The following is a 17,010-nucleotide window of genomic DNA, read 5'->3' as shown; positions in this document are numbered from 1 at the left end:
TTCTCGGACCCCTGAAGCTTTCTGGCGACTTTGTTTTTGCTCTCGCTTTCCATATTGCATTATGGATTATTTGTTAATTGAAACAAGCTTACTTTATTCAGCATATAAGCAAACTCTGATTTAGCTAACAGACAAGATAATGCAAACAACACTTTCTGTACCATTGTCCGTGCGTTCGAGTAAGTATTTGAAACGCGATTGTTTTACCCAATGAATGAACTGATATTTGCTCTCTTTATGGTGGGATGCCGAAGTTCTTTGCTTGAGCGATGCGCCGTCATACATCATAAACAGTGCCGCGTTTGTTCTGGTGCCAGCGATCTCAATTGGATTAGTATCCCAATGTAAAAACTTGTATTCATTCCAAATAAAGGGCTTTTATGTTGCACTCCTGTCCCTATGTTTAAACTTTTTAAAAACTGACTTCTATTAAGATTGAATTAGCTGTCTTAATCTAATTTCGTTTGAGTAGCATCAATATCTGTTGTTTCATACACCTATTTTATAATTGATTTTTGTTTTGAAATTTATTCTCCACATTTCCCTTGCAGAATAGTTTAAAGTAGTGAAAGGATTCATAAACTGAGTAGCATCTGACTCATGACATTATGGTTTCCTTCACAGCAGTAACCGTTTTTTCCAATGTGTATCAGCTGATAAGTGGTTAGTCCTATGGGACAAAACGGTTTTATAAGCTGCCGTAGACTGCACAGAGGCAGGATACCCACACCTGCCAGACATGAAGATCCCACTGGATGTCATTGTGGAGTTGTGAGTTGGAGCTTCAATGTCCCACTTGCTGGGATTATATCTCTGTGCTGAAACACTGTGTACTTTATAATTCTAAATTGGGAATGGCATCATTAAGCTGAAGGCTCAAACCATTTGTCCTGTTGCTATTAAAGGAAAATTGATTATGGGAAAAAATATAAGTTTTTCAGTTGTACTTCATTCAAAGTACAGTGTAGTTGGAACTTCAGGTTGTATTTTGTGGTAATTATTTTTTGATTGTAAATCCCCAGTGGGAATGAGATTAGTCACGTGCCATCTTGGATTTTAAACAAAAAGATGTTCTTTAGTAATCTGAACACTTTTGTTACCTTATGTCAAGAATGAGAGGATATTACAGCAAATGTTTAGCTGTTAAGCCCATCAAGTCAATGCCATTTTTTTACCAACCTCTTTCTTCAGCGATTTGTGTGCACTTTTGGAATACTTCCCATTGTCAGTCTACTATTTGACATTAACAGAGATCAATTACAAAATCATAAGTCTGTTAGTCTTTTTACGTGGAAATTAGAGCACTAAAATAATTATAGGGACAGATGTAGTTGGGAAGTATGAATTTGTAAAAGGTAGTTTTCTGTCAAATGTATATGAATATTGAAGTGTGCACGTTTTTAAGAATATAAACATAAAAGTTAAGAACAGTAATAGATCAGTCAATGCATTGACCCTGCTCGACCATTCAATATGATGGTGGTTGATCTGGATGTGATCTCAATTCCACACTCCCAAATACCCTGGATAACTTTTGACTCCCTTGTTTGCAACAATTTAGTTACCTCTGTCTCCCACTGCCATCTCCGGGAAAGTGTGTTCCGATGAATTATGACTCTCTGAAAGAAAATTCTCCTCGTCTGTCTTAAACAGAGTACCCCTTTTATTTTGGAACTCCTGACTCTGAGTTCTACTCTGTCCCACAAGAGTAAACAACTTAATTCATCCTTTTGAAGTCCTTTCAGAACCTTTTTTTTTCTTGTGATCATGTCTCATTCTTCTGAACTACAATGGAAACAGGCTAGCCTGTCCAACCTTTTCTCATAACATAACCATCCTCCATCCCCAATCCTGAATATCGGTTGCTTGAACCTTGTCCAAACTGCCAATACATTTATAACCTTCGTTAAATGAGGAAACCAAAATGTACACCCATCTCCGGGTATGTGCCTACCAGCACCCTGTACAGCTGCAGCAGAGCAAACTTTATTTTATATTTCCCTTCTAGTAATGCCAACTATCCATTTTCCCTCTTAATCACTTGCTGTACCTGCATGCTGATGTCTTGTATTTCAGCATCATAACACCCAGATCCCTCTGTATCTCAGATGTCTGCAGTTTCTGTTTGTATTGAAGTAACATTATTTTTCTATTCATCATGCCAAAATAGGGAAGTTGACAGTTTTCTACATTATACTTCATATGTTAACTTTTTTTTTGCTCACTAAGTGAATCTATTTGTATCCCATTCCAGTTGCCTATGTACTTGCCACTAATTCTTTTCTGATCTATGTTTGTTAAATTTGCTGATGAATTGTACATTCAGTTCCTTCATTCAGGACATCAATATCAATTGTGTATTATTGAGACCCCAGCACTAACTTTTATATCCTGCCCAGTCTATTGACTTGCCATTCATCTTGGTAGAATTATGTGCTTCTTCTTTGGATTAATCCAATCTTTAACATATTTGATTGGAACAGGTGTGTCCTTTCTTTTGAGCCATTGTTTGTCACCGGAATGTACTTTTTCTAAGTATTTTGAAATACTACTTTAAATACGGGCTATTGCATCATCGCATAAGTCTAAGTGAACAGGAATTTTTTTTGTGGCCATAATTGTCATCCTCCAAGCTTATAATGTTCTTTTTTCCCCTTTTATGCATTCATGGGATGTTGGTGTCGCTGCCTAGGCAGCGTTTATTGCCCATCCCGAATTGCCCAGAGGGCAGCTCGGAGTCATCCACATTGCTGTGGGTCTGGAGTCACGTGTGAGGATGGCAGTTTCCTTCCCTAAAAGACATTAGTGAACCAGATGGGCTTTTCCTGACAATCAACTCAGTCATCATTAGATTCTTAACTCCAGATATTTATTGAATTCAGATTCCACCGTCTGCTGTGGCAGGATTCAAACCAGGTCTCCAGAATGCTCTTTGATCTCTGGATTAACAGTCCAGCAATTAATACCGCTAGGCCATCACCTCCCCATGATACTTTCTTGGGTTTGCACTCGTTTCCCTTAAACTGAAAATGATACTGAGTCATAGTAAAGTTAGTTACCTTGGGATGTCTTTAATATGAAGTCCTAAATAAGCCTATTTATTGTACATTGCCTTATCTTGTCGCGTTTGCACACTACTTGGTTCAGAACTTGGTGCCATGAGAAGCTCTCCTGAATATAATCCCATAAACTCATCACTCAGACTCTGCCAATCCAATTTATATATTGATTAACATCACCCATGACTCTTGGCATATCTTTCCCACTGGCCCCCCTTTTTTCTATCCTGTCTGACAATGTGGTTTTTATTACAAGGTAATATGCCATTGCTGAAAGTGACTTCTTTCCCCAGCCAGTTTTTCCTAAACTGATTTGACATCTTCATCTCCACAACTAAGATATGATTTTTTTTATTGTACTAATGCTGTTCTTAATTAACAAAGCTACTCTTCCACTCTTCTCCAGCTTTATTTTTGTTAGTGTTATATATTCAAGTCATCTTTTTTTTGCAGTCTGTCTCTGTAATGGCAGCCACATCACATCTACATTTGAATAAGGCTGTACAATTTACTTTTGAGGTTTTACTTTGGGTGGATAACAGGATAGGTAATGGTTGTTGTCTCATTCGATTTCAAAAGAGAAAAAAGAAACAAACTTGAATTTATAGGTGTTTGTGATTTGGCTATTGCAAAATAATCTTGGTGTTTTCAAGCAGAAGCAAAATACTGTGGATGTTAGAAATCTGAAATAGAAGCGAAGTGCTGAAGAAACTCGGGTGTAGCAACAGCTGTAAATAGAGGAACTGAGTTAATATTTTCAAGTCCAATATGACTGTTTGGAACTAAAGAGCATTGCATTTGTACACCTGTTCAGTTCTAAAGGAGAATTACGTTTTCATTTTTGTAATATAGGCAGATCAGTTGCCAAACTTGAGCACTTGTTTTGTGTTGATCAAAGAATAAATGTTGGCTTGGATGCCATGAGAGTTTCTCTGCATTTAAAGGCACCGTGGGACCTCTCCTGACCTGAACAAACGAATGGGACTTCATTTTGATATTTCATCTGAAAACATAACATTTTGACCTATCATACTGAATTGTTAATCCAGATTATGTGCAGAAGTTCTGCAGTGGGCCTTGAACTTAAATCTTTTGGCCCATGAATAAGTGCTAACTGAACTAATCTGGCATTTGATCCCATTTCTGCAGAAGGGTCCTGACCTGAAACGTCAACTTTCTGGTTCCTCTGCTGCGTGGCCTGCTGTGTTCTGTTGTCTTTGACTCTGTGGAAACAGGGCTGTTCACAAGCTGTTGGTCTAAAGCACAAGTGGTGAAGTAGATGATGGGATTGATGTGATAAATAACAAAAGGTGTTCTAAAATAATGCAATATCAGGTGACTTGAGCAATAACTGGTCATCGGAGGAAGGCCATAAAATTTCATATTCACTTGGTTGTTCAGAAGTTTTGTAAATGACTTTGGAGTATTATAATTATAATGAAAATGCATTAGTTTTAAATATTTGCTGTGTTAGGTCAACGGGCAGAGTGAGAGCAGACGGAATTCCATGTTCAAAAGTATAGATTCTTCGGATTGGAAAGTTGAATGGAATACTAATTTATATATTAAATGGCACCATGCTTGAAAGGACTAATGTGATAATGGATTTGAGGAGTTTAGTGGTGAGTCTTTTAAAGTTGTTAGTTCACCATATAAAGATCACAATGAAAATACAGAGATAGTAGGAACTGCAGATGTTGGAGAATCTGAGATAACAAGTTGTAGAGCTGGATGATCACAACAGACCAAGCAGCAGTATTGGAGCAGGAAGGCTGATGTTTTGAGCCTAGACCCTCCTTCTGAAATGGGGGAGGGGAAGGAGGTTCCAAAAAAGATATTTGGCGGGGGTGGGGGGGGGTGGTGGATAGAAGATAGGGAGTGGAGAGGAGACAGACCGGTCAAAGAGGCACGGATGGAGCCAGGGAGGAGATAGGTCAGGTCAGTCCAGGCAGGATGAACAGGTCAAGGGGGTGGGATGAGACAAGTACGTAGGAGATGGGGGTGGAGCTTGAGAGGAGGGGGAATAGGTGGAACGACAAGTTAGGGACAGGCTGGGGCTGGTTTTGGGATGCAGTAGGGGAGGGGAGATTTTGAGCCTTGTGAAGTCCACATTAATACCATTGGGCTGAGGGTTCTTAAGTGGAATATGAGTTGCTGTTCCTGTACCCTTCGGGTAACATCGTTGTGGCACTGCAGGAGGCCCAGCATGGACCTGTCGTCTGTGGAATAGGAGGGGGAGTTGAAATGGTTTGCGACTAGGAGGTGCAGTTGTTTGTTGCGAGCCGAGTGTAAGTGTTCTGCAAAGCAGTCCCCAGTCTCTGCTTGCTTTCCCTGATGTAGAGGAGGCCACAACAGGAACAGTGATGCAGTATACCACATTAGCAGACGCGCAGGTGAACATCTGCTTGATGTGGAAAGTCTTCTTGGGCGTGGGATGGGGGTGAAGGTGGATGTGTAGAGGCAGGTGTAGCACTTCCTGCGGTTGCAGGGAGAAGTGTGGTGGGGCTGGAGGGGAGTGTAGAACGGACAAGGAAGTCATGGATAGACTGGTCCTTCCAGAAAGCAGATAAGGGTGCAGAGGGAAACCTGTCTTTGGTGGGTTCAGATTGCAGATGGTGGCAGTGTCGGAGGATGATGCGTTGGATCTGGTGGTTGCTGGGGTAGTACGTGAGGACAAGGGGGGTTCTGTTTTGGTTCGTTTTGTCATTGCGGGGAGTGGATGTGAGGAATGAGTTGCAAGAAATGTGGGAGACACAGTCGAGGGCGTTCTCGACTACGGAGGGGGTAGGGATGTTGCGGTCCTAGAAGACCGAGGACATCTGAGATGTACGAGTGTTGAATGTCTCATCCTGGGAGCAGATGCGGCCGAGGTAAAGGAACAGGGAATGGGGTTGGCATTTTTGCAGGAAGGTGGGTAGGAGGAGGTACATTCTGGGTGGCTGTGGGAGTCGGTGGGCTTGAAACGGATATTGGTTTCTCAGTGGTTGCCGGAGATGGGGAGAGAGAGATGTATTAGAGATGGTACAGGTGAACTTAAGGTTGGGATAGAAGGTGTTGAAGTGGATGAACTCTTTGACCTCCTTGTGGGAGCACGAGGTGGTGTCGATTATAGTTATCAAAGCAACAGAGGAAGAGGTGGGATTTAGGACCAGTGTAGGTTCGGAAGAGGGATTGTTCCACGTAACCTACAAAGAGGCAAGCATAGCTTCTTCCCATGTGGGTACCCATGGCCACCCCCTCTTTTATGTAGGAGGTGGGAGAAATTGAAAGGAACTTCTTGAAGGAGAGGACGCGTTTGTCTACATGGATGAGGGTGGCAGTGGAGGGGGACTTGTTGGGCCTGCAGGACAGGCCATCTGTATGAGGAATGCAGGTGTATAGGGACTGGATATCCATGGTAAAGATGAGGTGTTGGGGACTGGGGAATTGGAAGTTCTGGAGGAGGTGGATAGCATAGGTGGTGTCACGGACGTAGGTAGAGAGTTCCTGGAACAGGAGAAAATGGAATCCAGGTAGGTGGAGATGCGTTCGGTGGGGCAGGAGCAGGCGGAGACAATGGGTTGACCAGAGCAGTCAGGTTTGTGGATTTTTGGGAAACCCCTTCCCCTCCCTCACTTCTGAAGAATTGTCGAGGCTCAAAACCTCAGCTTTCCTGTTCCTATGATGCTGCTTGGCCTGCTGTGTTCATCCACGATGAATATACAGTTGCTGGAAAAGCTCAGCAGGTATAGCAGCATCTGTGAAAGAAATGAAAAGTTAGCGTTTCCTGTCCGATGACCCTTCCTCAGAAGCGGACCTGAAACGTTAACTCTTTCTTTTTCCTTCATAGATGCTGCCAGACCTGCTGAGCTTTTCCAGCACCTTTTCTGTTCCTTATTTACAGCACTCTCAGTTCTTTGTTCTTTGGGTTTTGATTTGATGAAAATACAGTGTCTAGCTAAGGATATGGAATAAGCTTGCAGTGATGTTTTATTTGACTTTGGCACATGAATCTGGTGTACTGTGCAGTTTTGACCTTCATGTTGCAGGAATTATTGGAGAGAGTCCAAAAGAGTTTTGAAGTTCTGAAATGCTTATTATGCCTTCTGTGGCTGTTAAGGAATGTCTGGGGGTTGGCCAAGAGAGGTGGCAGCACAGTGTACAGCTGGGAGAACCAATGGCCAAGGTAGTCTGAAAACTGCTGCCCTTGGAAGCTGAGGAGACTTGGGCGAGTGAGGATTTGGCAGGAAGGTAGTGGTGTGGTAGTGATGTCACCTAGGTGACTAACCTGGAGTCCCTGAGTAGTCTAGAGTCCCAGACTAATATTCAGGAGAAATGGGTTCAAATGCCACGATAGTTGAATGGTGAAATTCAAGTTTTTGAAAAATGTGAAGTAAAAAGATTTTAGGGCTCCCTACCTCTGGGCCAGAAGGCCTTGCTTCACACAGCACCCTGCTCCAGAGATGTCATAACTTGTCTGCAGAAATATCTGTGTGGTGAATTGGAGTGGCCCTGGGTGTTTTCAATGCAGAATTCATGATAATGATAAAGAAACTTCCTGTTGATTATCATCTTTGTCCCTTCCTCAATGGATAAATCTGTTCTCCTGTGTTGAACATTACCTGCGAAAACATCATGTATAGCAAGGTCACAAAGGGTATATTGGCTGGGGACTTCAGTATGCTTGACAGTAGTGCTACTGAACAGACTGGCTCACTTCTGAAAGAAGTGGGAAGGCTGAACTTAAGCAGATGGTCTGCCAGGAAAAACACAAGTCTTCTAGACCTGTTCCCCTTCAACCTCGCTATCATAAAAGAATCTGACCTTGACCGTAATAGGTAGAGGTAAACATTGCATGCTGTTTGTGGAGCCAAAGTCCTGTATTCATCCTCATGACAAACTTATGTTCTATGAAACTAATATCTTGCTAAATGGGATGGATTCAAGTTGATTTAGCAATTCAAAATGAATTTCTGTGAAGGCTTGAGTAATAAGCAGAATTGTATTCTGTGAAATTCTGTAATTGCATGGCGTGGTATAACCCTCATTTTACCGCTTCCATTGTGACAAGCAATTAACTCTGGCTTAATGAGGATAGCAATAGCACATGAAGTATCTTTGTTTTAAAATAAGCATGTTGTTGGGATGAAGCTGCCACATAGAAGAACCTACATGATAAATAGGAGAAGTAGTGCGCAAGAGACAGGGAGTCCATCCCATGACTGATAGATCAGATTAAAGTGCTGACGTCCTGTCGCATCCAGTCGAATGCTAGCAGACTTTTAACCAGCTAATGGAAGGAAATGATTCCATTTACATGGCCATTCTAACTGATGGGAGAGTACAGCTCGAGTGCAAAAGACAACGCTGAATTGCTTCGGTGATGTTTGCTCAGTGGGTAATCCACTTTGGCATCCTAAGATTGTCAATCAAACTGGGATCCATGATATTGAGAATGATGTCAAGGAAATGACTAGAAAGTCTAGATAGGGCCAAGCTGTGGCCTGTCTTGATCTCGGCTGTGGTGCTAAAGATTTGTGCTGTAAAACTTGCGTACCTCTAGCCCACTGGTATTAGTGCAGCAATAAAGTGGTGCATCTGCAACAATGTAAAAAAAATTATCCAGTTAAGTACTGTTGATAAAACAGTTCCTGCCCTATCAGTTTTTAGCCACGAGTGATTGGTGTATTGACAATCCTACCAAGTAGCACTTAGTTACCAACAATAACGTCTTCCCTGACACCTCTTTTTTTGGGACCACTAAGTACACTACTCTGGATTTCCATAGCCCTGTTCAAACATGGACACCTATGCAATTCCACAGACAGGATGAGAGCGACTGTCAAAGAACAAAGAAAGTTACAGCAAAGGAACGGGCCCTTCGGCCCTCCAAGCCTGTGCCGATTGAGATCCTCTGTCTAAACCCGTCATCTGTTTCCTAAGGGTCTGTATCCCTTTGCCCCCTACCTGTCCAGATACATCTTGAAAGATGCTATCGTGTCTGCGTCTACCACCTCCGCTGGCAACACTTTCCAGGCACCCACTACCCTCTGCGTAAAGAACTTTTCACACATATCTCCCATATACTCTCCTCCTCTCACTTTGAACCCATGACCCCTAGTAATTGAGTTCCCCACTCTGGGGGGGGGGGGGAAATGCTTCTTTGTTATCTACCTTGTCTATACCCCTCATGATTTTGTAGACCTCAATCAGGTCCCGCCTCTATCTCCATCTTTCTAATGAAAATAATCTTAATCTACTCAACCATACCAGGCAATATCCTGGTGAACCTCCTCTGCACCCTCTCCAAAGCGTCCACATCCTTCTGGTAATGTGGCGACCAGAACTGCATGCAGTACTCTAAATGTGGCCAAACCAAAGCCTTGTATAACTGTAACATGACCTGCCAACTCATGTACTCAATACCCTGTCCGATGAAGGAAAGCATGCCGTATGCCGCCTTGACCACTCTATTGACCTGCGTTTCCACCTTCAGGGAACCATGGACCTGAACACCCAGATCTCTCTGAACATCAATTTTCCCCAGGACTTTCCCATTTACTGTGTAGTTTGTGTGTGAATTAGATCTTCCAAAATGCATCACCTCGCATTTTCCTGGATTGAACTCCATCTGCCATTTGTCTGCCCAACTCTCCAATCTATCTGTTCTGCTGTAATCTCTGACAATCCCCCTTCACCATCTGCTACTCCACCAATCTTCATGTCATCTGCACACTTGCTAATCAGACCACCTGTACCTACCACCAAATCATTTACGTATATCACAAACAACAGTGATCCTAGCACAGATCCCTGTGGAACACCACTGGTCACTGATCTCCAATTTGAGAAACCCCCTTCCACGACTACTGTCTACCTCCTGTTGCCTAGCCAGTTTTTTTTTCCATCTAGATAGCGCACCCTGGCCCCATGTGACTTCACTTTCTCCATCAGCCTGCCATGGGGAACCTTATCAAAAGCCTTACTGAAGTCCATGTATATGACATTACAGCCTTTTTCCTCCTCATTCAACTGTGTCACGTCCTCAAAGAATTCTATTAAGTTGGTAAGGCATGATCTTCCTGACACACAACCATGTTGCCTGTCACTGGTAAGTCCATTTTCTTCCAAATGGGAATAGATCCTATCCCTCAGTATCTTATGCAGCAGCTTCCCTACCACTGATGTCAGGCTCACTGATCGATAATTACCTGGATTATCCCTGCTCCACTTAATCAAGGGGACAACATTAGCAAATCTCCAGGACCTCACCTGTGTTTAAGGATGCTGCAGAGATATCTGCTAAGGCCCCGGCTATTTCCTGTCTCTCTTCCCTCAATAACCTGGGATAGATCCTATCCGGACCTGGGGACTTGTCCACTTTAATACCGTTTTAGGATACCCAACACTTCCTCCTTCCTTATGCCAACTTGACCTAGAGTAATCAGACATCTATCCCTAACTCAACATCTGTCAAGTCCCTCTCTTGGTTAAGACCGTTGCCAAGTACTCATTAAGAATGTCACCCATTTTCTCTGACTCGATGCGTAACTTTCCTTCTTTGTCCTTAAGTGGGCCAGTCCTTTCTCTAGTTACCTTCTTGCTCTTTATATATGAATCAAAGGCCTTGGGATTTTCCTTAACCATTTTTGCTAAAGATATCTCGTGCCCTTTTAGCTCTCTTAATTCCCCATTTCAGATTTCCCCCTACATTCCTGATATTCTTCCAAAGCTTTGACTATCTTCAGTCGCCAAGACCTTTATGTATGCTTCCTTTTTTCCTCTTAGCTCATCTCGCAATTTCACCTGTCATCCATGATTCCCTAATCTTGCCATTTCTATCCCTCGTTTTCACAGGAACATGTTTCTCCTGCATGCTAATCAACCTCTCTTTAAAAGCCTCCCACATATCAAATGTGGATTTACCTTCAAACAGTTTCTCCCAATCTACATTCCCCAGATCCTGCTGAATTTTGTTATAGTTGGCCTTCCCCCAGTTTAGAACTCTTCTTTTAGGACCACTCTCATTTTTGTCCAAGAGTATCGTAAAAGTTATGGAATTGTGGTCACTCTTTCCAAAGTATTTCCAAATTTCCCTACTGTAATTTCAACCACCTGGCCGGGCTCATTCCCCAACACCAGGTCCACTATGGCCCCTTTCCGAGTTGGACGACAAACATGCTGCTCTAGAAAACTCTCCTGGATGCTCCATATGAATTCTCCTCCATCTTGACCCCTAACACTAAGTGAATCCCAGTCAGTGTTGTGAAAAGTAAAATCTCCCATCACCACCACCCTGTTGCTCCTACACCTTTCTATAGTCTGTTTACATATTTGAACCTCTATCTCTCGCTCGCTGTTGGGAGGCCTGTAGTACAGCTCCAACATTGTTACTACACCCTTTCTATTTCTGAGTTCTGCCCATATTGCCTCTCTGCTTGAATCCTCCATAGTGCCCTCCTTCAGCCCAGCTGTGATATCCTCCGGATGTCTTCATCAAGGCAGCATTTGGCAGATGACACTGCACTGGCTGGAGTCATGCTTCGCATAAAGTTGACTATTTCTTGTTCTGGATCAGAACAAATCCCCTCTACTCGGAAGATAGTCGAGACCCTAGCTTTTTCTTATTTTAACAGTAAATTTAAAGTGCTGTGTTTCAGATGGAATTAGATTGGTCAAACTATTGGATGAAAAGCAAAACACACTTCATTCATCCTCTATACTTAAAATACAACAAGAGAAAGAAGGAATTGGAATAACTTTATTGGAAAATTAAACAGAATAATAGATGCAGTAAATATAATTAACTGTTCCAATATTGTAATATCCCGTAAACACACCCTTGGCAAAAGGCAAATTCAGAAAATAGTTTGTCTTACATATAATTCCAGTATCAGGAAGCAAAACCCCAGCTTTTGGCTTTAACTGAAGAAACTGCTTGCCTACTTCAAGACCTCAGCAGCAACTGCTGAAAACTTTTTAAAAACTAAAAATCCTGTATCTATGAGAGCTTGAGCACACCCATTCAGGCTGTTTTTATTTTACTGACTTAAAACAAACCTCAAAGCCTCACAAGCTGTTTACAGTCACGGCTGTGATAGACTGTTTGAAACATCTACTTTAAAACCTCTATTTTGTCCTCTTTGTTTTTCAAAGAACAAAATAACCTCTTAAAACCATGGTATCGTTACTGTGGTTGTGGATGCTGTGCTTCCATGTCCCAGTACATTGTGACTTGAGCTACTCAGTCGTATCTGAGCTCCAACCATTTTCAGTCAGTTCAGCAATGACCTCCTGTCCGTTATTAGGTCAGAAGTGGGGATGTTCACTGAGGGTTGTACACCATTCAATTCAGTTTATAGTTCCTTGGATATTAAATCAATTTGTTCCTGTAAATAACAGGGATCCACAAAATTCAGTCTCATGTTGATAACCTAGAGGCACTCCTCACAAGTGCCAGGCAATGATGGTGTTCAACAAGAAAGTGTCTAACCATCTCCCCTGACTTTCAATGACATTACCATCACTGAATCCCTAACTGTCAGTAATTCTGAGGTCTACTTTTAAACACAAGCTGAACTGGACTGGTCATATGAATACACTGGCTACAACAGCAGGTAGGAGGCAAGGAATTCTGTGGCAAGTAACTCATGTTTTCACTCTGCAAACCCTGTTAACATGGTATGAGTCCAGAATGTGATGGAATACTCTGCACTTAGGATAAATGCTGCTCCAACAACAATCTAGCAGCTTGACACCATTCAGAGTAAAGCAGCCTGCTTGATTGGCATCTTCTTCACTTTTGGATGCACAATAGTAGCAGCATGTACTGTCTACACTTAGGTAACTTAGCCTGTTTGCCAACACTTTGCTGTCTGCAACTTCTACCACCTAGAAGGACAAGAGCAGCCAATATATGGGAACGCCACCATCTACAAAATTCCTTCCAAGCCACACTACCTTGTTCTGTCACTGACTGGGTCAAAATCCTTGGACTCCCTGCTGAACGTAAATCTGGGTGTACCAACCCTTCATGAACTGCTGTGGTTCAAAAAGGTATCTGTCCCCGATCTTCACAATGGACAATTTTTTTTTTTAAATGTTTCTGCCCATGTTGTTTGAACTTATCTGTTTGAACAAAAATTACTCAATTTTATTTTTATTTTGATTCTGGGATGGTGAAATTGGACTTTTTGTAATATTTATTGTGTTAAACTGATTAGGGTGATATCATCAAGTGGGGAATTCTCCTTGTACTCTTTTTTGATTTGAGACCAGTTTAATTTTGCTCCTGTAACCCTGTGTTCTCCTCTAATAAAATAGGTATATATTCTATAATCTCAGCTTTATCACATGATGTATGGCTCAAAGGTTGACAGAACATCCATGAGGCAAACAAAACGATGGGCAAGGGGAATAAGTTCTCGGGCAGCCTAATCTGAATTGATGTACGATACTTAGTTGTATTTAAGCATAGCAATTTATTTTACATTCCTATCTGGAGAGGATAAATGAGAAAGAAAATTGGCTAAAAATCTGTTTTTGTTTGGACGGGTGGATGTGATTTTATTTTTGCTTTCTAAATGTTTGTATTTCCTAGTTGAGTTGCCTGTATAGCTCTACTCCAAGATTAGATAGTTTGTGTAGTTAACATGGTGACCCCTATTCTTTTTTGCCTTTGGACTTTGATTCCTCCAAATCATGGTGCTAGAGGTGAAGATTGATAAATTTTGACAGATGAGGATTGACATTGTGAATGGATCCTTTCGTTCATTCCATATTGGTTTGAAGGGAAACTGTTTGTTTCTGGCCATTGTATTTCAAACATTAAAAAAAAATTCATGAACTGTCTGTCTCTCTTCAAATGCTGTTGTCAGTGGTTTCGAGGCACTGAAGTATTAAAGAAAGTCTCAGTATTTGCAGCCACAAATACAAGACATGAACTTTGATTAGTGATGCAGGATCATTTTGTTTTAATCCCCAGGTTGTAGTTGGATATTGCAATAGTGTTCGCTTGTTACTTATTTAAAAGGGCAACAACACACTGCAGCAACAAGGAACTATGCCAAGAGGAGGAAGAATACCTCTTCCAAGTGTCCAAGGATAATGGATATCCAAAGAACTGGGTCATAAGATGCCTACACAAACAGCATCAGGAAGATTCTACACGCCCGGACACACTCAGCACACTACCCTACATCAAGAACATGTCAGAACTCATCACAAGACTTCTGCGACCGCTGGGCATCACAGTGGCACACGAGCCCACATCAACCATACGACAACTGCTCACCCGAACTGACAACCCACTCACTGCTTTGGACAGGATCAATGTCATCTACCGGATTCCCTGCAGAGACTGCGAGAAACACTACATCAGACAGATAAGAAGGAAACTCCCAACAAGAGTACACGAACAGTAGCTGGCTCCAAAAAGACACTACCAATACTCACTCCTCTGAATCCACATGGACAAGGAGAACCACAATTTTGCCGGGGTTAACACCAAGATCCTGGGACAGGCTACGCAGAGACAAGCACGAGAATTCCTGGAAGTGTTGCACTCCACAAAGCATGCTATTAATAAACACATTGTACTCGACCCCGTATACATTGCAGTACAAGGGAAAACCGGAAGTTAGGTAATCCATTTCAACAGACCCCAGAGCTTTAAAAACTGGGCGGGAAAACATACTGATGCTTCATCAGAGGCTGCACAGAGGATATTACCAAGCACGGCAACGAAACGTTTGTGGAACAACAAACCAGCTCGGCGAGCCAACCAACCACAACATTTAAATGATAATCTACACTGAAAAAGGTTTATTTTATGTTGTATTTCCATGTACTAAAGAACTGATGTACATAAGCAAACATCTTATGCAAGATTAAATGAAAAGCTTAGTGTGGTTTTGTAATATGTTTGCTTTAGTATCTGCCAGTTTCTCGCCTCCAGACACAAGAGGCCTTGTCTGTTTGAGACACCTTTTTTCACAAACTAATGTTACTTAAGATCAATTATCACAAGTTTTTTTTTATATAAGAAAACTGAGCCTTCAACAGTTTACAGTAAAATGAAACTTGTAGCACTCAGCTATGCATTCCCAGTTGAAACAATAGATGTAATTCAATTTCAGCAAGTGACATTGGGTGGTGGCACTGTCCTTTGAGTTTGAAGTGAAGTCTCAGTACAGATCCAATGCTAGCCAGTGTGCCTGAAAACCGAGACATCTTTTCATGGATAAAGTTTATTGATCACTCTGTTTTACAATTTCTTCTACTCCCCAGTGTTACAGGTGCTTCCCTTTATGCTCAGATAATTAATAATCACCATTTACTACAAATTAGCGTCTTATTTAAAGACATTGGTTGAGTTTTGAATGTGATAAACCAGACATTAACAAATTCCCTCCCCTCTAAGTTGACAACTTTGGCTTTGGAAAGCTCGTTACTTGTTAGATGGTCTTATGGCGCTGTGGTAGTGATCCTACCTCTGGGCAAGATGGCCTGGGTTCAGAAAATAGATTTTAAAAAATAACTCTTCTACTTATTCCATGTTCTCATCATAAATTATCCCCATAACTTTGTGGAAACATTTTTTTCTCACTTTGTCCCTTGTCTAATATTTCTATTGGAATGTTAGACAAGCATGGTCATGTATCTGTTGCTTCCACTAGCACCAGTATTTCAAGTGCTGAGGTGCTTTTTAACCTTTTTTTTAATCATCTTAGCTTCCCAGGCCATGAGCAATTTGTTTTTTAAAAAAAAAAGTTGTTTCTCACCAAGAATATGATAAACCTTGCTGTACTAAGACATCTGGAAGATGGGCATGTGAAACACTAGAAAGATGAACATCATATGCTCTGAACCACCCAGTGCGGGAAACATGAGTGCACATTTTTCTGAATTTAATTACTTGAATGTTTTAATTGTTGTCAGAGCCTCCAAACTGCAGCATGTTTTAACATGGCATTCTGTTCCAGTCTGTCATAACTGACATTATGCCTAGTCTGAGTGCACAGCCAATTCAACTGACTAATCATATTTCTCAACTGGTCTGTTTCTGACTTAGGTGCAGGATCTTTGTGAGGACCTTGCCCTATTTATTAGGATGTGATTGACCATTCTAGGATTGTTGATCCAAAGTTAGTCCTGATTTTTGTTTGACGTCTAATAGTATATATTTAAATCCCCTGAAGCTTGATGACAATCCTAAACTCCTTTTGTTGTTCTATCTATCACACATTGCTTGAATTCTTAGAATCTCCCCGCAGAAAGTTATCCATATACGTTATAGAGGTGGCAGCCAATTTTTGTATGATATCAGTAGAATTTTGCAGGTCTGCTTTGATCTGTACACAAACTGATTTCAAGTAGACAGACTTAACATAGAAATACCAGACTGCCTCTTTATTATTCAAATTACAAATGTGTCTGTTTGTATTGCCAGCTTCAGGTGATTTTAAAAATACTTCATTTTTAAATGTTTGTCTGAGCAAAAAATGCAACTTTTACATTAGCTTGCATTTTCAGGAGTACTATGCTATGACAATAGATTGAAGACAATGGGACTGTTGACATCGGAGAAAAGAAAGCGAGTTGTGAGAAGATTTGTAGCTCTGGTTGAGGTTCTGGATGTGAGTTTGCTCGCTGAGCTGGAAGGTTAGTTTTAAGATGTTTCGTTACCTTTTTTATTTGAAAAAATATACTTTATTCGTAAGATGTACAAAAAATAAAATATTTTTAGACACCTACCCAGTCATGCAAGCCGCTCCGGGTTACCCAGGGGGTACGTACGCCAACTAAAGGAAAAAAAACAAAGAAGGGAAAAAAAAACAAAGCAAAGAAAACATCTCGGCAGTCGTCACCCCGCACAGTCCCCGTTGGCCCCCTGACCAGTTGGGGAAGGCGCCAGCTGGGCCCAGTTACCAGATAGGGTTTTTTTTTCTGTTCTGGACAAGGGGTTTCATAC

The 17,010-nt window shown here is 41.5% G+C and overlaps 1 protein-coding gene across 1 annotated transcript in view; it reads left to right on the top strand.

Annotated features, from left to right (window-relative positions):
* sdk1a (sidekick cell adhesion molecule 1a) overlaps window positions 1-17,010 on the top strand; it is a 752,575-nt gene that overhangs the window by 2,197 nt on the left and 733,368 nt on the right. The window lies entirely within an intron of this gene.

Source organism: Stegostoma tigrinum, chromosome 23 (assembly GCF_030684315.1).
Source record: "Stegostoma tigrinum isolate sSteTig4 chromosome 23, sSteTig4.hap1, whole genome shotgun sequence".
In the NCBI taxonomy this organism is placed as follows: domain Eukaryota; kingdom Metazoa; phylum Chordata; class Chondrichthyes; order Orectolobiformes; family Stegostomatidae; genus Stegostoma; species Stegostoma tigrinum.
The sequence above is the reverse complement of the archived record's forward strand: the minus strand, read 5'-3'. Positions and strand labels throughout refer to the sequence as shown.